At 38.9% G+C, this 27,856-nt stretch overlaps 1 protein-coding gene and 1 pseudogene across 1 annotated transcript in view; one reads left to right on the forward strand and one right to left on the reverse strand.

Annotated features, from left to right (window-relative positions):
• Positions 1 to 27,856, forward strand: part of LOC140509754 (A-kinase anchor protein 13-like) — a 133,941-nt gene that overhangs the window by 36,809 nt on the left and 69,276 nt on the right. The window lies entirely within an intron of this gene.
• On the reverse strand, positions 7,003 to 8,900 carry LOC140509746 (eukaryotic translation initiation factor 3 subunit L pseudogene; annotated as a pseudogene).

Consider the following 27,856-nt stretch of genomic DNA (forward strand, 5'->3'; position numbering starts at 1 on the left):
TATCAAACAAGAAAAAACAGTAGTGGTGTAAAGAGTGTTACATTTGCTTGTAACCTACCTCTTTTAGTTAAACAGGACAGATGCTTTATTCTGTCCATGTGAAACATCCTGTGCCAGCTGAGCTACTTCTCTATGGGTCAGAGATCCCTGGGTTGATGTCTCTTAAATTCACGTTCTGAATGAATCAGAAGGTTAGGGATTTGCAGATACCATCAGCCATGTAGCAATAACGTTTAACTTAAAGGTTCAGATAAACTTTAGCAGTCCAGCAGCCCCTTTGGTTTTATTTTTCCCCTAACTGGAATTTGCAAGGCAAGATCTCATAGTGGAAAGACCAATAAACTTGACATAAGATTTAACATTTGAGTCCAGGCTCTGCCACCATACAGTTCTAGGCAAGTCATTTGATGTCTTAGGGACTTAGGTCCTCTATCTGTCCAATGAGAGGCTTGGATTAGATCAGAGGTATCAGACATTCCCGAGTGCTGCCTGAACCAGACGATAATGTAAATGAGAAATATTTAACTGAATAAAAATACAATAAAACATCAATAATATTACATTTTAAAACTTAAATCAACATGTTGTCTGCAGGGGTCCATATGTACATTTTAGTGCCTTCCCTACCCACCCCCGTTTCTGTTTGAGTTTGATAGCCCTGGACTTTGAGTTCTCTAGCATATCTGACTGACATTCTGGGATAGGGTCAGACTATTGAATCTTCTTATATTCATTTGTAGGAAAAGAGACATTTAACTTCTGCTTTCTCTTCCAGTCTACAGTCAGTGACCCTACAAGATGGGAAAGCATTAATTTGAAAATACTAATCCTTGAGCCTCCACCACCCCCATTAACCAAGAAATGCAGGTTGACTTATTAAGAGTCATGGAACCCTTTTTGAAAGCAGTGTGTTTGGGTTAACTGCTGACCCTGATTGAGATATACTGCATCTGGTGATGGAAATGGAATTCACAGCTGTTCCTCTTTCTGTTATGTTCACACAACGAAATGTGAGTTCTGTCTTGCCATTTAAAATTATCTGAAATAGTAGGGCCTTCCTTTTTTGGTTTAAGCAGTTCATCGTTCATTGAAGACTTGTTTCTTGCCTTTGCTATAGTCTTATTAAATTGGCTTAAGTTAAGTATGACCCTGTTTTGACTTAGTTAATTTTGCCTATGCCTTTCCTTCTGTTTAGAATTTCTACTGGTAGCATACTTACATTAAAACGATCCTATAGGTCCAACAGACACTGTATTTCGTTTGTCTTTCCTTTTAGCCCTGGTGCTCATAGAATACCCATATAAACAATTGATAAGTTTTCCTTTGGGGCCTCAGATAAGACCTGCAGATCCTGAGAAGCTGTGATATCACTAGTTCTCAGTGCCACTCCCTCCATTTCTAAAATTCCCATGACATTCATTTTATGTTCACCTCTATGGTCATGTTCATCTCTCCCCCAGTGCGCACAGTCACCTATATGGTTGACAGGACTCCATCTTTCTTGGCTCTAGAGTTTTTTAATGGGGCCTGCCTTTCCGTTGTGGCATGTGAAAAATGATGTGGCCCAGAACACAGGATGATCTCCCAGTTTGGAGCCTGCTTATTGTGTGAGGGGAGTGTATGGCTCTCCCGAGTAGGTTAGTGACAGAGGTAAATGTGCTAAAGAATTTCTGTGGCTCCTGTCCATGACAGTGAATAAATCATACCTAATACAATGTGAGACAAAAATTGAGTGCCCCTAATATGAGTTAGCATGTGATAATTTGTAGCTGTAACTTGTTTGTCTTATGTAGTGCATTATTTCAGGGGATGTGAGGACATTAAGCGTCTAGAGAGAGTACCGGCCTTGAAGTCAGCATGAGCTGAATTCAAATCCTACCTCAGACGCTTACCAGCTCTTTGGCCCTTAAAAGCAAATCATTTAACTTTTCTTAGCCTCAGTTTCTTCCGCTTCATAAGAAGAATACACCTACCTCACAATAAAAATAACCCCTACCAAGGATGAACTCAAATGAGATCATATGAAATCTTTTGCAAACCCTAAAGCACTTTATAAATGCTAGCTGTTATTATTATTAGTTCCTATATATGTTTTTACATGTATATATATCATATTATGGTGACGGCTACATTCACACAGCAGTATGAGGTAATTCGGGCAATTACCTCAGTATCTAGAACATAGTTCTGCTCCTCGAAAATGAATAAAATCTCCACAGAAAATCATTGCCATGAAGCTTGTGTATTTTATTCTACTGGAGTACTCTGCTATGCTCAGAGTAAGAATGTGACTTAGAATTATGTGTAAAATTAAGACTAATTATTTAAAAATTTGGTTATCTGGTTTTCTCTTGAGGTATAGAGTGGATAGTAAACCAGAAACAGCTAGTAACTACTTTATTTAGAGATGGCAAAAACTTGGTCCAACATTTTAGTCTAAAATGGGAATTTTTACAGATGAGTGGACAGATAAAGCATTTTAAAAGCTCTTATTCTGTACTAGGCCCTAAGAGGTGAAATAAGGTGACCACCATATAGGTAGTAAGTACCTGATGTGAGATAGGAATTCAGGTGTTCAGACTCCAAATTCATTGCACTTTTTACTGCACTGTGATATTGCAGAAGGTCACATAGGATCATAAATATTAAAACCAGGATTAGAAAGCTGATCTGTAGACCCCCAAATCCAATGCTCTGTCCAGTATCTGTGTGAAGTGGAGCGAGGCTGCTAAAAGCTAATAAACCCTGTGACAGCTAATGGTGAGGGAACTTGACAAGCAGAAGTAGTAGAATCAGTTTATTAGTGTGGTTCACGTAGCCTTACACTCTTTCAGGGCATCTGTACATTTATTATAACACATGAAGATAATTTGTGACAACAATGACTGTCCTGAGCTACCAAGGAAAGCTTTATATTATGGCAGATACATGACACTCTTATTTAGGAGGTAGGTTATATATAATACATTACAGATAATAATCAGGAAAAAGTATTTTTAAAGTTTTGATGCCTTTTTTATAATAACTTACATTCATGCAACAGTTTTAAGATTTACAAACTATTTTATGTATTTTTGCTTTTGTGACAGCTCTTTTAGGTACATGTTGCAAGTATTATCTCCATTTCAGATAAGAGAAAACTAAGATTCAGAGTAGTCATATAGCTAAATAACTGAATGAGCTAGGACTTGAACCCGGATGCCTTGGCTGATCCACTGTTATTTCCATTTTGCCAGGCTGCCTTCAGTCATCTAGAGAATTCACTTATATGGAATGTATCATCCATGAAATGTTTCAATAATAAACTGTGATGTGATAGTATTCTTGCATTCTGGACCTTTGTTTATTAGTGTGTGTTTGTTTTATAGTTATATAGATATAAACTTTACTTTGATATTTAAACAGCATGAAATAGCTTCTAGCATTAATAAGTTTAATTTTATTTCTCCATTTTCTAGTTTTTCCATCAAATTATTGGAACTGCTAACTCTTCAATGTCTTATTATAGTGTATTGGTAACCCTAGGTTCTTGAAGCCTGTACAGGTAAGCTCTGCTAGGTTATACTATGTTGGACAGACTTTTGAGTACAGTCCTGGTGACAGACCCCGCTTCCTGAGGACCAGTGTAGCTTGAGTAGAGCCAGCTTCATCAAAAGTGGGTAGGACTGTAGTCAATGAATTTTTAGACAGGATCCTATGATACAAAAGAAAATATAAACTGGACCTCAGTCCTTTGTGAGACTTTTCCACTTCTGCTATGATAATTGCAAAGTGGTTTAAAAAAGAAAGAAAGAAAGCCAAAAGGTGTTAAGAATGAGTTTTAAGATCATTTGTAAATATGAATGTATGGTAAATATGGTAGTCTAAATTCTTTCTCAGGGATTGCAGGTGCTACTATACTACTAATTGAGCTGCTACTAGAGGAACTAAATCACATCAATTCTGACATTCTCTCTTTAAAGAAAAAAGCTCATTCTGAAAGGAATTCTTGTGTACAGGTTCTCTCCTTAGACAGCCAAATGCAGGAGTTGGCAGAGTTGATGTTATTGTGGCCCCAGAGGCAACAAGAAACATCATTTGATGGGATACTTGGTTATCTCATAGTGCAGTGCTTATGATAAACATTTTGGGGAAATGATCAACATGAAGCTAATCAGAACTTATGTGTCACTATCTATTGCAAAGGAGGATATAGAAAAATTCTTTTTGAAACATGATAAAACCCTCTCATTAAACAGTATTTACTTTAATACTTTGTGATTTCAATGCAAAAATGAGTACTAGAGGAGGACTGTGAAAAATATCTCAGAAGATCTAGGATTAGAAATGGGACTACAAAAGCTTAAAGAATGCACAGAAACTTCATCTCTGTTTTGAGTACTTTTGCTTAAAAAATATTTATATATTGATTATTCTTTATATCACTTAAATTCCTCCCTCATTTTTTTGTATTTGACCTTTTAATGATGTAGCAAATGGGCAGTGTTTGTAAGGTGCTATATATAAATTTCAGAAATCTGTATGCACCTTTCTATTCCCCATCATTACGAGAGAACTAGCAAATCTGACTTTTCTAAAATTCCCTTCAGGTCCTTGTTTATCCTTTTTGTTAGATTTGTTTGGGTCTGAAAAGGAGCTCATTTAAATTCCCTACAATTATAATTTTTCTGTTTATTTCTTCTTGTAATTTGATGAGCTTTTCCTTTTAAATATTTTGATTCTATGCCATTTGGTGCATTGATGGGGTATATATGTTATTTTATTATTTATGTTGCTTTTAAGCTTGTATTAGTTTCCCTGTGTATCTCTTTGAACCAGTTTTTCTTTTACTGTTGCTTTTTCTAAGATAACGATTATCATTTCTGCTTTTTAAAATTCTTTAAGCTATAACAAATTCTGTTCTGAACCTTTATTTTAACCCCGTACTAATCTTTGTTTCAGGTGTTTCCTATAAACAACATATTGTTGGATTTTGTTATCTGTTTTATGGATCAGTTTATCCTATTCTCCTTTATGATTATGATAATTAATGGTGGTTTTCCCTCCACATTCTTAATAATATTTCCCTTTTTGTTCTCTGTTCCTCTCTTTACAAAGAAAAAAAGAGTGTAGAAAGAAAAAGAATGGGTTCAGTGATCTATAATTGAATTGTCTGGTACTATTCTTCTGCTTTTCCTCTCTTGATCCAGCCCAGATATCAATCATTTATTCTTCTACTTTCCCCCCAAAGTTAGAGTTTGTGTTGTTTGTGATTGTTCCCTTTAAAACCTTACCCTTTTTTTTTTTTTAACAAGTCTCCCTTTAGTCTTTTTTTCTTTTCTCAAACAGTTACGTTTCTAGGCTTTCTGTTTTTCTTGTTTGCATTTCAAAGATTCCAGCCAGCTCTGGTCTTTTCTAGAAATACTTGAAAGTCCTCTATTCTTTTAATTCTTTTAAATTCCCTCCTCCCTATAGGATTATGTGCTTCCCCCCCCCATCTCTCTCTCCCTCCCTCCCTCCCCCCAGGATAAGTTATTTTTGCTTTTTGAAATATTGCATTCGTAGATTTCCCTCCCTTATACATTACAGTCTGGATAAGCTACTAACTGTAGTTTCTTGGTACTTGAATTATCTCTTTCTGTTACTTGCAGTGCTTTTTCTTTCACCTATAAGCTCTTGATTTTGGCAGTTACATTGAATTCAGTATGAGGCTTTTTTCAGGAGGTGACTGGTAAAATCTTTCTATTTTCACTTTGCCTTTCGTTCTTTGGTTAGTGTTATTCAGAAGTCTGTTGACTTAAATTTTCTCTGTTCAACCAGTTTTCCACGTTGATGTTTTGTATAATAGATGCTTAATGTGTTTTAATTTTTCAGTTTGTTGTATGCATCCTAAAATTTCTATTAATTTTCCTTCCACTTTCCCCCCAAGAGCTCTAATTTTGTTTTTTGGGCAGTGGTTAGAAAGCAGGGCCTGGAGTCAGGAAGACATATCTTCCAAGTTCAAATCTGTCCTCAAGACACTTAATCCAGTTTGCCTCAGTTTCCTCATTTATAAAATGAGCTGGAGAAGAACATGACAAATCACTTCAGTATCTTTGCCAAGAAAACCCTTAACAGGGTCATAAAGAGGTAGACACAGCTGGACAACAACAAATTTTATTTTTTAATTTCTAACTTCAGCTGTTTTATCCACTTTGGAAATCCCCTTCCCCCTTTTTTCTCTCTTTTCTTTTGTGTCAAATCATTTCTTCCTGCAGGTTTTATATGTACTTTTTGTGAAGAGACACCTTTCTTCTAGGTTTATCTCTTGGGCTTTTCTTACCTTATCACATGTCTTCATTGTATTCAGTTTTCTTCTGAGTTCATTTATACCTTTAACTTTAATTGATGGATTGGGACTTTGTACTTGAGCCAGGGGCAGTTCTCTCTGAAACTGTTGATTGCGACGCCTGATCCTTTTCCCCTATTAGTGTGGATTTTACTTTGGCTACCTAGCTTTAGTTTTGGATGGGATGCTTGGAACTGGGCCCTGCCTTGTCTCATAGCCCCTTACTTCTGCCTCCATCTTCTGGCCAACGTGAATCCTGGCATATTTGGCTTTTTTCCCTGGCTCAGGCCTGCTGGGGGACCCCAGGAGTGTCTTACATCTCATCCTAGTTTCTTTGATTCCCTTTTATGTTACTGAAAATTGGACATTAAGCTAGTTCCAGACTCCTGGAAGAGGATCTCCCAGGTGGCCTTCTGGTCCCTGCCCCAGGTGGAGTAATATTGATTTCTTTGTGCAGTGAGTATCTGGAAACCTTGGAAGCCTTGTTATGGCTCTGATGGGCTAGTGCCGAGATTCCCCTGGCTTCAGGCCACAGATTAGGCTAGCTTTAGCAAAGCCTTCTTCTTCCCCTGTGTCCTCTATCCCCACTCTGATCTGGCCATCATCTTAATCCACTCTTGGGCCAGTTTTCAAAATCTCTGTCTCTGTCTGTCTGTCTCTCTCTCTCTCTGGTTGACCTGAACACTTTGAAAAGCTTTTTTTTTTCTTTTTTTTTTTCTCTTCCTGGGATTTATTTAAATGTTCGACCCCAGCAAGTAAGGTCTGCTGGTCTGGGCACCACAAGACGGAAAAGTGTCGCCCACCTGGACATCAGCATCCACAGGAATTCTGGATAAATGGGGTGAGACATGGTGTACACTCAGGGTCTCTGGCCCATCTTCTTTAGGGTTCGGTTGAGCTCCTCAAATTTATGAATCTGTCGGATGAAGAAGTCTCCGTATCGGCGGGCCACCTTGGTATCAGCGATGTGGATCATGTCCTTGTCGATGTAGAAGTCCACCTCAGAGGCTGACTGGAACTCTCCATCCAGAGCCGAGATGCCGCTCGTCCACACCAGGTTCTTCATCTTGTGCTTGAAGACCAGCAGCTGGATGCGGAATTCCTGCTCGGTGAGGTCCAGGAAGCCGGCCAGCTTGGCCACAGGCATGGTGGTGTACAGCTTGAGGAAGCTGCGGATGGTGAAGAGCTGGGCCTGCTGCTGCACCTCATCTGCAAACACCTTCAGCTGCTGCAGGAAGGGTTCCTTGTGGTAGTTGGGGTGCACGTTGTCGTAATTGGGCACCACGGGGGACAGGAACTTGGGGCAAGAGTAGCTGAACAGCTCCTCGTACACCTGTGGGTCACCCTTCTGCATGCGCAGCATCTTGTCGCCATACTTCTCCTGCAGCTGCAGGTGGATGCTCTCGTCGATGCGCATGGGGTACATGGTCAGGGCAATGGCCAGCAACGCATGCATCTGCTCATTCTGCTTGTTGATCATCTCATACTTGTACATTGTCCTCTGGAACATGCTCTTGGTCTTCTGGATGTAGAGCAGGATGATGGCAAAGACACGAATGGCATCCTGGTATCGGCACATCATCAGATAGGCAAAGCCCACGTAATAATAAGTGGTGACCTGGCACTCGGGCACCTGGGAATACATACTCTTCTTGTTAAGCTCAATGTTCTCCAGCACCTTGATGGCCTGGTAGTAATCCCCCAAGAGTGAATGCAGCCACAGCAGCCCCACCAGGCTGAAGTAGCCAAGCATCTTGTAGAGGGAGTGCCGGCCATACTCGCCAGCCACACTCTCAGGGTCACCTCCGCTGGTGTAGACCTCCAGCTGTCGGTTGATGTTGGATTTGTCTACTAGGGAGTGGAGCACGTTCAGGACGCTGTGGACATTCCAGATCTTGGGGTTGGAACGAAGAAAGTTGATCTCCTCTTCTGATTTTTTGGCAGTCTTGCATCGGTACTGGCTGAAAGACTGAAACTGGTAGATGAATTCATCGATGATGTCCCACAGCCACTGGTTGGGCAGCTCAAGGGGGGCAGGGCCATCAGCATTGAGGATGTAGTTGAAGAGGTTGCAGTAATTTTAGTAGGATTCAAACCACTGTTCCAAAGAAGGCCCGCCACTGACTTTGGCATAGATGTGCCTGTAATAAAGCTTCTTATATAGGATCAGGAAGACGGCATCATTGCCAACTTGTGGGGCGATGGCCTCTGCTTCTGGCCAGGGAGTATTCTTGAAGAACCTTTCAGTCAGCTTGGTCCAGCTGTTCTCGTAGATGTCCTGGATCTCATAGACTTTCTGATCGATGACGTCACTGGACACCCGGCTTGCCTGAAGCTCATAGACTTTCTGGTCAATGAGGTCGGAGACAGTTTTGTGGAAATATTGGATAAAGTTCTTGATCACTTCTGGAATCACTTGGTAGGTCTGCTGCTCATATTGCCGTTCATAGGCCAGGTCCTGTTTTGGGTCCCCTGTGTGCATGTCATAGTCGCCTGGGTAAGCGTAGGGATCGTAGGCAGCCTCATTGTCATAATCCTCAGCCAGGTAGGACATGGCGGCGGCTCAGTCTGGGCTCAGAGAAGGAGTGGGCAATCTTGAAAAGCTTTTGAGTGTAATTCCATTATTTACTATTTTCTTGTAGTATTCTGTAGGTGTATTTCGAGTACTGCCATTCTGCTTGCTAACCATAATCATGAGCTGTTTGGGCTGAAAAATGGAACATGTATACACAGCTTTCCTTCAAAAAGCAACAAATATCCACATTTTCAAGTTAAAAAATCATTTCTTTTGGATTTTTTTTCTGTCCCCTGGTCTCTCATTTGGCTTATTGTTTTATTAAATTCTCTTCTCTTCCCTCCTCCCACCAACTCCCACCATGTGTAAGGGTAGTGGAAAAGGGAATTTGCTTAGACACCTCTTGGTATGGTAGGGATTGGGTTTTAAGTTTGGTCACCATTCTCTCTTTTCTTCCTTGTCCCCCCAAAACAAAACAAAACAAAACACCTCATGAAGAAATGCCTTGCATTGCCAGGGAAGACATCTGAGTTCTTACCTAATTGACTCACCCTTTGACTGCAGGCTTTGAATCTACATAGGAATGGGGGGTGGGAATAGGAATGTTATTTGCCTTCACCCCAAGATGTCACTTATTATCCTTGTCAGGAGGAGGAGATTTAATGGAAAAATGCTCTTACTAGTCTCTTGAGAGCTGAGATTTTGCCTTTCTTTCTGATAGAATGGGGAGAGGCAGTGTGCCATTGAGCCTGGAGCTGAAAACCTTAGTAGCCAGATAAGTCACCTGCCTGAAAGCTGATCAGAAAAGTAAGGTTTGAGATGGGAAAATGAGGAGAAGAAGAATCCCCAAGGAACATCTGCTCCATCCTCATGTTCTGGACTTTCTCCTACTAGGCCAAACCTGATTCCTTAACTGTGTCACAAACTTAATGACACTCAACACACCTTGAGAGCAGAGTTTGCTTTGCTTCTTTTCTCTGTATTCTTTCTTGGGTCTGGCACATACTTGGTGTTTAATAAATGCTTGATTGATATATATCCTATGTGATCCTGAGTCTTCATTAGTAAAGTTCTGGTAGCTGGATGGCCATTCCTATAGAAAGTATTAATTCATGGGCCTCCTGATGAGTATCTGGTGTTCTGGATGGAAAAGATAGAATGTTTTTTTAAATAGACTGAAATATAGTTACAGTATCTTGAGATAGTTGTGAAATGTCTGTGAGCGAGAGAGGTTGTTTTGCAACTAATGGTTAAAGCCAATACATGCCGACAAATTTAGCAGCCTTTTTCTTTTACAAGCAATGCCTTGAGGCTGGGTTGTTTATTTAGATGGAAGAAAAACTTTAAATCATGGATTTTGTTTATTTCTCAAGTATAGAAAGCACCTGTGTTTGGGGGGAAATGCACCCTTTAATGAGACCTTGTTCTGTATGGTTACCAGACTTTGGAAATTTGATCTCTTACCCCAGTTCTAAAATCTCCTAGAAATGATTCTTTATTAGAGAGAAATGCTCTTAAAAAAAAAAAAAGCCACTCTTAACAAGAACTCAAACAGAATGTTTTGTGTTCCCTCTGCTGGTGAAAGGCAGTAAGTCTGAAAGAGGACTAAATGAATTCCTTGCAAAATAGGAAAATGGACAATATAGGTATTGAATTAATAAAGACATTGTATTTTTTTGTCAAATAAAATGATTGTCTTAGATATTAAAAATGGAGATTTTTATGGCTAAAATGCTTAAAAAATTTCAGTGCCAAAATTAATGTGGATTAAAAATTATTTAAAGTTTCTGTAGTTTTAAATTTTAGATTGAAAAATTGTCAGTGCCAACTACAAAAGTCTTAATTTGGGATTTACTAAACCACTTTTATAGATCCTAATCATATAGTATTTGATTGTGTGTGTGTGTAACTTTATAGAGAAAAATTTGTAAACAGGGTCTTAAAGCCAGTCTGAAGAGTGTGGACTTTATTCTGAAGGTGGTTCAGTAGGAGATCATGGAAGAATTTTGAGCCAGGAAGTAACATGTTGAAAGATTTCTTTTCAGAAGATGGATATGTTAGTAAAGTGACTTAAGTTTCAAACTACTGTTTCACATTAATTGATCCTCACAATACAACTTCAGGACACTGAAGAATGCAAAGTTTTAATTTGTCTGACAAGGTTGGCAGATGGCAAAGCTGGTAGGAAAACTCTGGTTTTCTGATTCATAGACCAGCGTTCTTTATTATTGTGTTCTCTGGTGCATAGTGAATTGGAGAGAGAGGGATAAGAGACTAGGAAGGCCAGATAAGAGGCAGTTTAAGATATTCCAGATAGGAGGCCTTAAACAGCTGGACTAGTCTGGGTGTGGTATGATACCAATTAAAGGATTGGTGCTAGTGCCCAGCACTAAATAACAAAAATTTGATCCTATCGAAAATATGTGTGTTAAGGAAACCCTTCCCCTTTGAGACCTACAGTTTCTGGTCTAAGGCATTAGTAGACTTGTAAAACTAGGAGACTAGTCCTTCCTGATTTTTTCCCGTTTAATGATTGTCAAGTGAACGTCACAGAAGGAGGCTGAGAAAGAAGAGAGGAAACTGTTGAGGCCTCCCCTGGGGGAAATCCCCAGATGCTGCTGGAAGTGGGGTGGGGTGTGGTCTCTGGGGCAGCTGTTTTGGAGAGGACTTAGGTGAGGCATAACCTTCTCCTAACAGAGCTTGGGGAGCCCTGCCCTAAGGTAACAAGATTGTTTGCCTGCCCATGAGGAAATAGCACTAACTGTGCCCCTGAAAGAATAGAGGCCTTAGATTTTTATTAAAAAATGTTGGCTTTGGGTGTGTCCATATTTGCTTTCTTTATCTGCTTTCTTGTTTTATCTTCACAGATGACTATCGGAAGGTTATGCTTTAAGCACCTCTAAGAACAAGGGCTATATTCCTTTAGGTATAATGTTAGATAAATATTGAATAATTGCTTTAATGACTTTAATGAAGTATCAGAATTCTTGAACACTCATTGTGTACTCCTTGGTTTGGACTAGATTTTGGGTTCTTAATCTCTTTTATGTTGTGGATCCCTTTGTCACTCTCTTGAAACTTATTGATTGACCCCTTCTCAGAATAATGTTTTAAAGGACATATTAAATCCATAAGATTACAATTAAACCAGTCATATTGCAATAAAGACATATTTCTCTTTCCTGTCTAGCTTCATGAACCCCATTCTCTGACCTCAGATTAATATCCCAGTTATAGGATCACAGAATTTAGAAGGGGAAGGGACTTTAGAGATAATGTAATCCAGCTCCTTCACTTTTGAAGTGGAAAACAAAAAACAAAAAAATTGAGGCCCAAAGAATGTGTGACTTGTCCAAGTTACATAGTTAAAAGATCAGAATTTGAATCCTGGTCTTCTGTAGGTGTAGTATGTTTTTCATGACATCATAGTATTTTATTATACCAAACAGTGTGAAGTGGATCAGCATTGTCCATATATGTGAAAAATAAAATAAAGCAGGAGTAGAAGTGAACAGAAGAAAAGTATTTTGATATAGTGATAATAATGATGAGAGACTATATGTCCCCTTTAAAAAAGTTAACGTCTTCCCTCTTTTGGATTATCTTCAGTTTATCTTGTCTGTGCCGTAGCTGTTTGTGTGCTGTTTCCCTAGTTAGACTGGGAGGCCCTTGAGAGCTGGGACTGTGTTTTGCCCTTTTTTTGTATACCCAATATTTTTTGTGCCTGACACATAGTAGGCATTTAATAAATACTTTGTTAACTTATTGAAAGTGTGGCATAGTGTATAGAGAGCTGGCCTTGGAGTGAACCCATATCTGCTGTATGGCTCTGGGTAAGTCAGTTAATTTCTCAGTGCCCCAGTGCTATGAGTTAATGAACAGCGCTAGATGTGCCTTGGTTAAATCCCTCCCTGGGAAAAGCTTATACCAATGAAAGCAGAGTTCTTGTCCAAAAAAGAAAAAGGGGTGGGTGAATGGAATAGTACTAATAGTTGAAATTTTTTATATAATGCCTTAAGGTTTGTAAAGCACATGTTGCTCCATCTTAGGTGCAAGTATTATCTGAGGAGAATGGATCAGATATTAACTGACTTGTCCGTGGCCGCACAAGTAGTATGTGTCACAGGCAGATTTTTGAATCCAGGTATTATTGAGAGACAAAGTTGGCACTCATACTACATTGTTATACCACCTTTCATAGATAATATTAGCAAAGATATTTTTTCAGGGTTCAAAAAAGTATGCAATCCAGACCCTCTTTATAAAAATCTTACAGTCCACTTGGGGAATTAAGACATGAAAATGTAAATGACATGAGTCATTAAAACGGAAAGTGCTAAGTTTAGAGGAAAAGGAGATCATTGCACCTGGATGGTTTCTTGGAGAAAATGTAATTTGAGTCCATCCTTAAAGGAGGAACAGGAGAGTGATGAAAGTAGAAGACATTCCATAATTAAAGGTCATATTTGGTGGATTTTGAATAGAACACAACCAGGTTCTTTGGGTGATTGAAAGTTGAGGAAAGGAGTACATTTGGGCAGGATTGTGGAGGGCCTTTACTGACAGACTAAGGAGTTGAGGATTTTTGTAGATATTTATTACCGAGAACCAAGGGATGATGTGAACGTTGTAGGGATCATAGGCCTCAGAGCCAACTAGTCCAGTCCCCTTATTTTATAGAAGAGGAAATTGAAACCCAGGGAAACTGAGTGATTTTCTCAAGGTTCCACATGGAGTAGGCATGCCTCTAAAGCCAGTGCTGTTTCCGTTGTTCTACATTGCCTCCATTCTATGATGAAACTGGTATTTGTGGAAAAGTAATTTGGTAGCAATGTGAATGCAGGGCTGGAGGAAGAAGAGACAGACTGGAGACTGGAAGATTAGTGTGACACTGTTAGCAGTAGTTGAAACATGACAAAGATTTACATTAGGGTAACAGAAAGAGTAGAAATGAAGGAATCCATCTAAATATTGTTAATTGAGAAGTTTTAATTTGGATAGTTTGGGTTTAACTTTGTCAGTGTACATTTGATGAAAAATAACCTAAGGAAACTAATATTGCTAAAATGAATTAACGGAATCTTTTCAGACTTTTAAGGGATTCATTTACATGTCATTTTGATTTGTTAATAAATTAGATATAAGCGAGGTAGTTATCAGCCTTACTCTCTCTTCCCGAGTCATTGGAGTCCACTTGCAAGAAAAAAGTCAAGGCTGGCAGTGACTCAGAATGCAGTAGATGACCTAGGTATCTTCAATATCTAACCATACTCTAAATGCTCTAGCACCTGCTTCAGCTGCCTTCATGGCTGTTGGATTAAATTGTTCTCATCCACCCATTCTGCCTGGGAAAGTCTTCACATGCTTTGGGTAGACATCACCCCTGACTCAGTAACAGATCTGAGACCCCTTGGTTAATCTCAACCTGGTTTAGTCTGTCTGCCAAAATTGGTTTACTGGGGGAGGGAAGTGTGACCGCTGGGCGTGCTATTGCTTTTTGGAGCCACAAATGAGAGTTGGGTGAATCAGGTAGACACCAAAGGTGGAAAGCAGCCCTGAAGAGGGCTTGGCAGTTCTCATGCCAGAGATACTAGTCTTCCCTGAATTTCCTACACCACATTCATTTCCTCATAATTAGTAGGTTTATTGTCATTTTTGTATGTCCATATGATCATCTTTAAGCAACATTTTATAAGCCAAAGTAAGAAAACAGCAAATCTTTTTAAAAAAATTTATTTAACTTTTAACATTCATTTTCACAAAACTTTGGGTTCTGAATTTTCTCCCCATTTGTCCCCTCCCCCACCCCAAAACACCGAGCATTCTAATTGCCCCTATCACCAGTCTGCCCTCTCTTCTATCATCCCTCCCTTCCCTTCTCCCCATCTTCTCTTTTGTCATGTAGGGCCAGATAACTTTCTATACACCTTTACCTGTATTTCTTATATCCTAGTGGCAAGAACAGAACTCAACAGTTGTTCCTAAAACTTTGAGTTCCAACTTCTCTTCATCCCTCCTTCCCCACCCATTCCCTTTGGGAAGGTAAGCAATTCAATATAGGCCATATCTGTGTAGTTTTGCAAACGACTTCCATAATAGTCATGTTGTGTATGACTAACTATATTTCCCTCCATTCTATCCTGCCCCCCATTGCTTCTATTCTCTCTTTGGATCCTGTCCCTCCCCAAGAGTGTTGACTTCAAATTGCTCCCTCCTCCCATTGCCCTCCCTTCCATCATCCCCCCACCCTGCTTATCTCCTTCTCCCCCACTTTCCTGTATTGTAAGATAGGTTTTCATACCAAAATGAGTGTGCATTTTATTCCTTCCCTTAGGGGAATGTGATGGGAGTAAACTTCATGTTTTTCTCCCATCTCCCCTCTTTTCCCCTCCACTAAAAAGTCTTTTGCTTGCCTCTTTTATGAGAGATAATTTGCCCCATTCCATTTCTCCCTTTCTCCTATATTTCTCTCACCCCTTAATTTCATTTTTTTAAGATATGATCCCATCCTATTCAATTTACTCTGCTCTGTGTGTGTGTGTGTGTGTGTGTGTGTGCGCACGCGCGCGCATGTGTAATCCTACCCACTACCTAGATACTGAAAAGTTTCAAGAGTTACAAATATTGTCTTTCCATGTAGGAATGTAAACAGTTCAACTTTAGTAAGTCTCTTATGACTTCTCTTTGCTGTTTACCTTTTCATGCTTCTCTTCATTCTTGTGTTTGAAAGTCAAATTTTCTTTTCAGCTCTGGTCTTTTCATCAAGAATGCTTGAAAGTCCTCGATTTCAGTGAAAGACCATTTTTTCCCCTGAAGTATTATACTTAGTTTTGCTGGATAGGTGATTCTTGGTTTTAGTCCTAGTTCCTTTAACTTCTGGAATATGATATTCCACACCCTTGGATCCCTTCATGTAGAAGCTGCTAGATCTTGTGTTATCCTGATTGTATTTCCACAATACTTGAATTGTTTCTTTCCAGCTGCTTGCAATATTTTCTCCTTGACCAGGGAACTCTGGAATTTGGCCACAATGTTCCTAGGAGTTTCTCTTTTTGGATCTCTTTCAGGCGGTGATTGGTGGATTCCTTGAATACTTATTTTGCCCCCTGATTCTAGAATCTCAGGGCAGTTTTCCTTGATAATTTCATGAAAGATGATGTCTAGGCTCTTTTTTTGATGATGGCTTTCAGGTAGTCCCATAATTTTTAAATTGTCTCTCCTGGATCTATTTTCCAGGTCAGTTGTTTTTCCAATGAGATATTTCACATTCTCTTCCATTTTTTCATTCTTTTGGTTCTGTTTTGTGATTTCTTGGTTTCTCATAAAGTCATTAGCCTCCATCTGTTCCATTCTAATTTTGAAAGAACTATTTTCTTCAGTGAGCTTTTGAACTTCCTTTTCCATTTGGCTAATTCTGCTTTTGAAAGCCTTCTTCTCCTCATTGGCTTTTTGAACCTCTTTTGCCAATTGAGTTAGCCTATTTTTCAAGGTGTTATTTTCTTCGGCATTTTTTGGGGTCTCCTTTAGCAAGGTATTGACCTGCTTTTCATGCTTTTCTTGCATCTCTCTCATTTCTCTTTCCAGTTTTTCCTCCACCTCTCTAACTTGATTTTCAAAATCCTTTTTGAGCTCTTCCATGGCCTGAGCCCAATGAATATTTATTTTGGATGTTTGGGATACAGAAGCCTTGACTTCTGTGTCTTTGCCTGATGGTAAGCATTGTTCTTCCTCATCTGAAAGGAAGGGAGGAGATATCTGTTCACCAAAAAAGTAACCTTCTATGATTTTATTTTGTTTTTCCCCTTTTCTGGGCATTTTCCCAGCCAGTTACTTGACTTCTGACCCACCTTGCCTCCAGATCCGCCTAGCCAGCATTTGGGGTCTGAGATTCAAATGCAGCTCTCCAGCCTCAGGGCTTTCGGCATGGGGGAGGTGCGGTGGAGGCAGGTCTGCTATTTAGTGTGAGATTAAGTTCAGTTGTTCAGGTGGGGGCAGGGCCGCCACATGGGGCTCAGTTCCCTCAGGGAGTTTATGCAGAGACCTTGAACAATGGATCTGGGCTCCTGCCTGCTTTGGGAGCCCTTGTCTGCTGCTGCCTCTGCTGCTGCCTCCCGAGGGGGCCTAAGTTATTGGGACACCCCACTCTCCTCTCAGCAAGCTGAAAAGACCCTCTCACTGACCTTTGGCACCTGTGGGTGGAGGGACCTGTGCGGCTGCTGGAGATTCTGTCCCTGAAGCCTGCTCACATCTGCTCCTCTCGGTGCTGTGTGGCTGAGGCAGGGCTGGGCTCTGCTGTGGGTCTGGTGTGCGACAGACCTTTCGGGTCAGTTTTTCGGGTCTCTCTGGAACAGAAATCTCCTCTACTCTGTTGTTCTGTGGCTTCTGCTGCTTCAGAATTTGTTGGGAGTTCTTCTTTACAGGTAATTTATAGGCTGCGGGTTTGGATCTAGCATGTGTGTATCTTTCTACTCCACCATCTTGGCTCCTCCCCAAATCTTTAAGTAAATTTTAATTCATACTTTATGTTAATTGAGTCCAGCCTTTTGTGTAATTATTCCACTTTGTGGAAAGTTAGTGGTATTTTTATTTTGGTGATGTCTTTGTGGAAGAGCAGATGAGAAGCAGAGAGCTGCTCTTCACTCCTCTTTGGCAATACTTGGAGGGAATGTGGGACTCCTACTGGCAGTCCTCCCCACCCCCTCAGAAAGGAGACTAGATAATTCTTGCTGTCGTTTCCTTCTGAGTTAGCGTAATGCATCTCTTTCATTGGTCCCGCTTAGTGTACCTTGTGACAGATTTACTAAAGGCTTATTTTTAAAGTCTTCTTCTTGACCTTTCCATTGCATTCAGCAGTGTGGATCTGTCTTCCCCTTACTGAATCTTTCTTTCTTATTCCTTGAGTGCCATCGTACCTGGCATCCTGATTCTCTTTTTTATTCTGGCTCTTTTGTCTTTACCTGTTTTACTGGTTTGTCTGCCTCTAAGTGTGGGCATCAGCCCTTGTCTTTTAACCTTTCCTGGCCTTGGAAATCTTATTTGTGTTTATGATTTTACATTTTAGCTACATTTGGATATGATTCTGCACATTTCTGTATCCTGCTCTGATTTCTTTCCTTAGCTTCTTCACTGAATATCACTTATGAGTGTCTTGCCATCACTTGAAACTCAGTATGCATGAAATAGAATTCTGTTTTCTCCTCAGAAAAAAAAAAAGTCTCTTCCCCCCTTCTATGTGAATAATCCTTGAAACACAGCTTTTCACACATGCCCCTTTCAAAAACCTCCAATAATTCATTTGCCAACAGAATAAAATACAACATTCAAGACCTTCATGTCTGTCTCCCTCCTTATTTTCTCTAAATAATCTATTCTGCAATATTTCCTCCTCCCCCCCACCCGCCACCCAGCCAGATTTGTCTCTTGTGCATTAAACTAGCCTTATTTTACTTATTCATACCATTCTTATCAAGTTTCTCAACTATTCCTGTTTCCTCACTATTCAGTTTGAGTCTGTGTGCCCCCTATAATCCCTAACCATCAATGATGATTCCTTCTGAAATTTATTTATAACCAGATAACCTAACTCAAGATTGCACTTTTTGTCCATGCCTAGTATTTTTAAAAACATTAGGTATCCCAAAAGTTAATTTTAAGCTTAAAACTAAAAACTATAAAACTATCCTAAGACTAAGAGATATCCTGTATGTATGTTTGTCTTTCCAGCTAAGCTTCTTGACCCCCTCAGTGATGTGTTCTCTCCCTTTTCAAAATATATATGTTTGTACACACACACACACACACACACACACACACACACACACACTCACACTTAGCAGCTTATATTTTGTGTTCTTGAAACCTGGCACTTTTTTCCCCCTCAGTGTTTATTGGCACGTGAATGCTTGTTGAATTTGTTAGGATTGTTTTAAGGGTAAGGATTTTGACTTATATTGCTTTATATGCTCAGTCTCTTGAACAGTATAGGTAGTATATGTTGTAAGGTCTCAAATGATTGTTGGTCATTTATTTACAAACAATTAATTATTAAACATCTTCTGTGTTCAAGGCATTGTGTTAGGTTTTGAACATATAGAAAGTTCTGTTTTCCAGGAAATTAAAATAGTCTAAAGAGAGGGAAGATATATGTATATTAACATATATATATATATCTAATTATGTTATTGGGGGAAATAAGATAAATGTAAAGAGGATTAGGGAAAGTGCTATGAAATTTGAGGAAAGAGAGACTAATTTCACCTAGGGGGATGGGGTTGGAGATAAAAGTCTAGGAGATACCTGTATAGAAATGATAAAGCTGAGGGATGGGGGTGAGGAGTGGGTGAAAAGAGAGCTTGAGAAAGAATCTGGGGACCTGAGATGGGGAATAAATCAGCCAAAGAGGTAAGAGGAATCTGAAAGGTGTAGGGACCGACCATGGGAGGGGAATGTCAAGGAATCCTAGGGAGAGGAGGACATGTCTTAAAGTATTAAATATCAGGGATGGGAAAAAAAAAGGCCATTGGATTTAGTGATGAAGGAATCTACTATTGAAACAGGCTTTTTTGTAGAATGGTGGGGAATGAAGTCAGAATTGTATAAATTTTAAGAATGAGTGGATGGATAATGAGGGTGTTGATGGGGTACTTGGGTTGGGTGCTTGGACCCCAATCCTAAAACCATATTTCTTTCTAAAAATTACATTTCTCCATAGCCTCAAGCATTATCTCAGGCATTTTCTCCCCATCCCAAGAACAGCCTGCCCCAGCAAAAACTGTTATCTCTTTTCCTGCTGTAGTAGCCAGCTGTACCTATAGAATTTATTAGTTTGAACCAGTTGTATATTGGCTGTGTACTGGGTTACAACAACATTCGCTGCTCACTGACCAATCATATGTATCCTAGACTTGGACATGTATATATACTCCCTCACATTTATCTTGTCTAACACTACATTGCTAAGAGCAGCCTGGTATTATTTAAGTCAGTCCTGACCATTAGTTGGCTTAGTGAATGTTCAGGCCTAAAACCACACCTCCATGTAGCCTTTACTTGGGCTGTTTCCCGATGAACTCTGGGTAAAATACCTGAGCAGTACATACTAAAAGTGCATGTCCCTTTAAGAAGATATACCACTCCTTAACCACTCCCTGCCCTGAATCACCTAGTCATCACACTTGGCACATGTTACACTATATACTATATAAACTTTACCTGTACCCCATTCAAATTGCAGATTCACTTAGAGCTCTTGGCCACTGAAATGTGTAATAAATCTTTACCACCTTTACTTCAAAAATGCTTGAGTCCTCAAATTTATTCCAGGTGATCTGCCCCTGGTACTCAGGTCTTGGGGGATGGGGGGGGGGGGGGGCGTGTCTCATCCCCCCCTTTCAGCCCTCATCACTTTGAGTTTAGACTACTATTTTTAGAAATTTGTTCATAACATTCATATAGCTTTAAAGTAAAACATAACTGGGGCAGTAGTATGTTATGCTACAAAGAACATTTTATTTATAACCAGATAACCTAACTCAAGTCTACTTACTAGCTGTATGGCTGTATTGAACAGGTTGTTCAGTCTCTTTGGCGTTAGTTACCTTATTGATAATGTAAAGAGGTTGGACTAAAAGATTATCCTGGGGTACTGTCCAGCTCTAAATCTTTGATCATGTGACCCCTCCCTCTGGCCTATTTCCTCATCGGTGAATGGACTTGGTGATTTCTGGAGCTCCTCCTGCTTTAAAGCCTATCATCCCATGTTCATCCCTTGGTGCCCAGTATTCAAATTCAAGCCATTGCTGAGTATGATAAAGGTCACCTTGCATGTTAAACTGTGAAACTGCCACAGCTGTCTTCTGTTTCTTAGTTGTTTCAGAAAGGGGCAGGTAGATGAGACATTTCAGTGGCCCCTATTCATATTAATTTAAAAAAGAAGATGAAGCAAATTGTCATAACAGCATAGTGTCTAGGTTTTAAAATGAGAGCAGTGATTCAGTTTGGAGATCTAATAGCTTAATTATTACCACTTGTTTGAGTTCATGGTAAGGCACATGGCTACAAGTGCCATAAGAGTTAATCGCATAATGCTGGACAAGCTTATCCTCTGTCCCTCAATTTCCCCAGATGTACATTGAGGATTAATTTTGTCACCATTTTAATGGGGTATTTTATTAGTTGAAAGGATTGTGAAAACTTCCTGTACTAATTTTATGAAAGGGGAGGCATATATTGTTTTATTTTCTTAATCCTAGGAATCTTTTTACCAAATTTACATAAAATTAATGATAAACTTTACATTATCCATGTAATTTGCAAATTTTAATCAGTTGGATGTTTGATGACTACATAAACTGATTGTAGAGTTTTTTTCAGTTAGAACATGAATTCACTCTTGGGTGTATAAATGGTGGTAATAGGCAGAAGGTCATATTTCTGAATGAAGAGAAGTTAAAATAGGAATGTGTAAGGTTAACTTTTTCTGCCCTTTGTGCTTAGATCTTTGGAAGACTTGAGCTTTGGCTGTAGTCACTTTGTAGGACAGACAGACTAAATTCTAGTGCAAAATGTCCTGAAAGTTGACCTAGTTAACAAGCCATTCTGTTGTTGTAGTTAGACACATGATAGACCTGTTAAGTTAACCAACATATTGACTCATCCATTCCATGGGGCCTGTTCTTTCATAAAACAAGAGAAACCTTTAACCCAATATCTCTTAAAGATACATGATTTAAAATAAGCAAAGCAAAACAGTACAAAAACTCAAACACTTGAGTCTATTTTTGCACTCCGTTTGCTAAATCTTTTTATGGCCATCTCCTAAAAGTTTCTGTGCTTGGCCCTGTTGGCAATGAGATAGGTGTCATGTCATTAAAATGCAGAGTAAGAATTTTTGTTGCTTAGTACCAGTGATTTTAAAATGAGGTCTACTTCAAGAGAAGCATATTTTAATTCTCATAGCTTTTGGAACTGGTTGTGGTTTCTGTGATCCCTTTTGTTTAATAATTCAGGCATATTGTGATATATCTTGCATTAAAAAAAGTAAAACCAAATCTATGAAAAGTATTTATGATTTGTTCTACTTTGCCTTGTGGGTAAGAGAGATGTTGATACTGGCTGCTTATAGGAATTTCTCTTGAAGGCAATTCTGAAAATTGGCATGAGTCTTCAGATCTAACCAAAATTAAGAAATTGGTCTGGAAGGAACCTTAGAGATAGATCATCTAATTTAATCCTCTCATTCCATAGATGAGAAAACTGAGTCCTAAAAAGAGGAAGTGACTTGCCCAAGGTTATAGAGCCTGTAAGTAATGCTGGGATTTGAATCCATTTTCTCAAACTCCACATCCAGTGCTGTTTCCATTCAGTCAGTAAATATTTAATAAGGGCCTATTATATGCTAGGCACTGTTCTTAGCATTGGGGATAGAAAGAAGGGGAAAATAGAATCTGTTCTCAAGGAGGTCACAGGCTAATAGGAATTACAGCATGCAAACAACTATGTACAAATGGGTTGTATACAGGAAAAAATGGAGATTAACAGATGGAAAGTACTAGAACTAAGAGGTTTAGGGAAAGGCAACTGTAACATGTAGAAAGTAGGATAATAACTGTTTAGAAAATGGAATTTTAGCTGGGATTTGAAGGAAGACAGAAAGTAGAGATGAGGAAGGAGAGTGTTAGATGCAGAAGATGTCTAGAAGTGATCTCTCCTCCTCTCTCAGGAAAGCCATGCTACCATATCATCCTCCAAAATCAGAAAATACTTAATGGACAATCCTGTAGAAAATACAATTGTGATTTGTTACAAGTTCTACAGTAGGTTTTCAGTTTGATGTTTTTTTTTTCTTTTCAGGACTACCTTAAGAAAGCATTTTATTTTTGTGAGGTGGTAGGTGTAAAGACTTGACTAGTTTGCCTTAAACTGTTCCTGAAACTGAGTTCTAAGAAGCTTAACTTCTGTCAAGAAATGAAATGTGAGCAATGAAGTTGTTTGAAGCAGTAATTTCATAGATATTCCATGATTCTAGTATGAAGATTGCTGTAGGAGTATGTGGAACTTAAAACATTTCCTAATTCGTACTTATGGATGTGTGCGTGCGTGTGTGTGTTAGAGATGTATATCTTACTGACATCTTAAAAGACAGATATAGCAGCTCTGCTTACAAATGAAATTTGGGAATGCACCATTTAAGTTGGGTTCTTTGGAACTTAGAACATTTTCTTGTAGAAACAATATTTAATGGAGGGCTTAAATTCCATGCCCATTCTGAGAAGCTTCTTTAAACCAAAAGGAATGGTAATGTGGAGTCCAGCTACCTTTAATAACATTGTTTCTGTGGGGGGAAGGCCCCCCCCAAGTACCAAGGAGGTGCTCCAATCACACATACCTTCCCACAGTTCCTTGCATCATCTGGCATCTGCAGGGTAACTGAGTGGAGGGTGGAGCTTTGGAAACTTTTCCAGCTGTCCATCCTGTGATCTGTTCTCTCTTTGGAGAGCATCAGGAACATTGGTAGGCTGGCATTACAGGCAGTGATCCACAACCAGAGTCCCTCCTGTCCCTCTCCTCTGCAAAGAAACGGGGGAAGACATCAGATTGTCAGTGTATTGTAAGCCTCAAAGCAGGATACAGTGGGAAGCATATCAATACTGCTACAGTCAGGAGCCCTGGGGTAGTAGCCAGGCTTGAACAGAATTTGTATGACTGTGGGCAAAGCATTTAACTTGTGTGAGCTTCTGTTTCCTTATGTGTAACAAAGAGAAAATTTTTTTAGCTTCTTCAGAAAATTGTTTTGAGGCAGGTGCAACACCTTTGTAACCTATAAAGTTGATAGCTTCTCTTTTTTAAAGTTAGGGTTGTAGATGAAAACAGATGCTAAATTTGCAATTAAGCAAAAGGAGAAAAACCTGGTTTTGAATCATGGCTTTCTGTTGCCATTGATGAGTAAACCTGACCTCTTTGGAGTCCACTTTTACTGCTGCCCTTCAGGTGGATGGTCAAAGCCCTCACAGGCTTGGTAGACAAGAATCTGATAGTGTTAACTGGACACTTTACAGAGTGGGCTTGTTCAAACAGGGGTTCTCTAGTACTACTGTGAATACAGGATACTTTTACGCTTGTTTCTGCCATAGATTAGAATGATGATTGAGGTGTAAGTTCCAAGATCAGGTTCAGATCCATATAGAATTCAGTTCAGGAGACCACGGACATTGAACATTTGTCTCCTTTTCTGTGTGATTTTTATTTTACGCTTTGAACTGCATCTTGACAGAAGCATAGAACTTGAAGAATTAAACAATTTCCCCAAAGCAAAATGTTACTTGCTAGTGCATTGTGAGAATACTAAATACCTCCTCATGTATGTGTCACAGCCTGAGCTTAATTTACTGTTGCTATACCGAGTAGTGCTTTTTCTCTTTGTTGTTTTACCAGACAGCTAGTAGCTCCCTTCCAACTTGAGATGAAAGGGGTGATTAAACCCATTCTATCAAATAGATGATGTCATTTATGAACTTTTATTTTCAAAGGTAAACACAGTTCAATTTGTTTGAAACATTTTCACAACTTATTTTTTCAAACATGAATTAGGTTCATCGTACATTATGTTTTAGAAGTACCTCTCTTGCCCTTTTAAAATCGTGGCTTTTTTTGAGGGGGGTTGGGGGGGTTGTGTTTTCCCCCTATGTGTCCAGAGAGAGAGAGAGAGAAGAGAGAGAAGAAGAGAAGAAAGAGACCCTGGAAATGGCAGGTGGAATAACTGGTTTTTGCAGTATCTTAAACTATAGAAAGGCCTTTTTTTTACTTTTACTGGATCTCACCAAATAGAAATGTTCCTCTGGGTTTACTTTCTAAGGAAACATAGGTAAGAAGTAGAACTTCTGTGACCATCTGGTTAATCAGTTGAGTTGTCATTTGATCTGTTAAATCTGTTAATTAAATGTCATTACCAAGGCAGAAGGGAATAATTTATTTGCAGCTGACATTTTTTTCCTATTTGTAATATGGGCAAATGGCATAGGATTAGAATTTCAAAGTTGTGAGACCTGAAAGAAGCCAGAGAGCTCCTGTAGTCGGGATCCCCCTATTTTACACATAAGGACAGTGAGATTTAGAGAGTTGTGAAGTGACTGGTCCAATGTCAGTCAGTCAACAAATACTTCTTTAGAAGTTCCTTAGTTAACAAATTCCCTTGCTGAGAGGGGAACCATCGTTTTTTCTGGTACACATGGAAATAAGGTATTGGGCTTTTACACCTCTGTTTGAGGAAGATACAGATTGTTTATAATAAATGATTCTTGAAATGAATTAGAATAAAGTAGGCTAATTTCTGACTATTACCTAGAAATGAAGCCAGTTTAAATTAAATAGTAGTCTTTTTAAAAGTTTAAATGTAGGTGGTCTTAAATCAAAGCTGAACTTTGAAAATATGAATTATTAAGTTCTTTGAAGAATAGATGGAAAGTAAGAAAAAATGAGATTATAGCAAAAAGGGAGAGGTAAAAAGATGAAAGATAACTATTTCAAAACTTGACCTGTTTGATAGAACGGAACATTTGGTTCCAAATCAAGAAAGCAGCCATACTTTAAATTCCAATTCTAGCTCTTTTGCCCTCATCTTAAAAAAGATGTCATATACAAAATGTAAACTTCAGCTTTTTTGAGATTCACCTTTTTTGCATTATTCAGAATGTTGCTTCAGAATTATCTCATAATCTAGCAGAGTGCTTTTTAATAATGGATCTGACATTATCGTGAGTTGGAATAGTCACAAATATCAGAAGTTACCTTTTCTTTGTGTAAGATTGGAAAGGATTTTTGAATACCAAAGTACAGTTTTTAAAAATGATAATTTTATTAATGTTGTTTTAATATTCCCTTTATTTCTGAATATACCTCTTTCCTTTCCCTATTGCCCCTGTAACAGATAAAAAAAGAGGAAAAAAACCAGTTCAGCAAATGTAACCAACACATTAGCTGAGCCTGACAGTAAATGCATTTTTTCCCACATAAATAGTCCTCCATCTCTGCAAAGATGGGAGAGAGATACATTTTCTCATCTTTTTTTTTTTCCTTCCTTCAGGGAAAGACTTCACCATTATGATTAAATAGCATTTGATTTGGCTAGTTTTGCACTTTTTCTTTCCATTATTATGATTATTATAGATATTGTTTTGTATCAGTAAATTTAAATCCAGACTTCTCTGAACTCATGCTCATCATGTCTTACTGTGTAGTAGTATTCCATTATATTCTATATATTATAATTTGTTATCTGTTTCACAATTGATAAGCATCTGCTCCCTCCCCATTTCTTCGCTACTACAAAAAGCAGCAACATGTAAATTAATTCATCTTTCATTGTAGAAACAAATCTCATCCTAACAGCATCTCAGAGTGATGCCCAGATTTATTTGTTTTTATGTACGAAAGTTTTCTTGGCCCCTATAATTAGATTACATGACTGTCATTTTCTTTTCATTCCTTGCCCTTTGTGCATCCTTCTCTGCTATAGTGCTGTGCAGCAAATATTTTGAGTAAATAACCTTTAAAAATTGACCAGCTTACCTGGGGACACCTCAGTAGTGCTGTGGATAGAGTGTCAGGCCTGGAATAAGGAAGACCTGAATTCAAATCTAGCCTTACACACTTACTCGTTGTGTGAACCTGTAACAGTAAGCACCCCAACATACACAGGGGGCTGCTATCACAGGTTCTTTGCTCTGCTTCTCTAAAAGGAAAGCAACTTCTGAGGGGTAAACAATCACTTTAATCAAGTACATATATCATTCACTTAGTCCAGGGGAAAAAGTCAGCACCCTGAACTTCAGAGAAAATACAGAGAAATCAAAATCCAACAGGCAGGCTTCCAACTCTCTGAGGGAGATATGGACAGATCACTGTCTGACCATACATACATAGTTACCAGAGAGAGAAGCACCAACTTCTGGGTTTTCAAAGGGTGGGGAGGGTCTTGGCACTCCTTAGTGGCTTCCCAGAGTCTCATCTGGCCAAACAAAACACTTCCAGTTAGTAAACCCCAACGTAAAACCTCACTCTTTGAGTATTTACACGTATTTTAGAGCCAGAGGGCATCGCAACCCTTTAGAACCTGTGCCTCATTAGAAACCTAACAAGAGGTGTGGGCCTTCCTATAAATCTTCCCTTGATTAGGGATTGATTATCTCCTTTTAATGGGCAGGTCCATTAATGGATGGGGAAGATCTTGTCATTAAGCAGCAAAATAACAATAAGCAAAAATGCATTATCAGTACAGAACCTGAGCACATCATTTAACCTGTTTGCCTAAGTTTCCTCCATATCTATAAAATGGGGATAAGAATATCTGCCCTATAGATGGGGATAAGAATATTGACCCTATAGGGTTGTTGTGAGGATTAAATGACATAATTTAATTTTGCCCCCTGGTTCTAGAATCTCAGGGCAGTTTTCCTTGATAATTTCACGAAAGATGATGTCTAGGCTCTTTTTTTGATGATGGCTTTCAGGTAGTCCCATAATTTTTAAATTGTCTTTCCTGGATCTATTTTCCAGGTCAGTTGTTTTTCCAATGAGATATTTCACATTCTCTTCCATTTTTTCATTCTTTTGGTTCTGTTTTGTGATTTCTTGGTTTCTCATAAAGTCATTAGCCTCCATCTGTTCCATTCTAATTTTGAAAAAACTGTTTTCTTCAGTGAGCTTTTGAACCTCCTTTTCCATTTGGCTAATTCTGCTTTTGAAAGCCTTCTTCTCCTCATTGGCTTTTTGAACCTCTTTTGCCAATTGAGTTAGCCTATTTTTCAAGGTGTTATTTTCTTCGCACTTAGTCACTTCAGTCACTTAGCCCAGTGACTGGCATTTGGTAAGAACTATATAAATATTATCTATTACTTTTCAGTATCAGTTATTCCCTACCTGCTAGAAATTGACTATTTTTTAATTAAAGCAAAAAATTCAATTGAGTAGTGACTTAAGTCATTTGGAATTCTGATTGAGAAAAGGGTATTCCCCTTTGCTGGAGTGCTTTTGAAACT

The sequence above is a fragment of the Notamacropus eugenii genome, chromosome 1 (assembly GCF_028372415.1).
Source record: "Notamacropus eugenii isolate mMacEug1 chromosome 1, mMacEug1.pri_v2, whole genome shotgun sequence".
NCBI classification, from domain to species: domain Eukaryota; kingdom Metazoa; phylum Chordata; class Mammalia; order Diprotodontia; family Macropodidae; genus Notamacropus; species Notamacropus eugenii.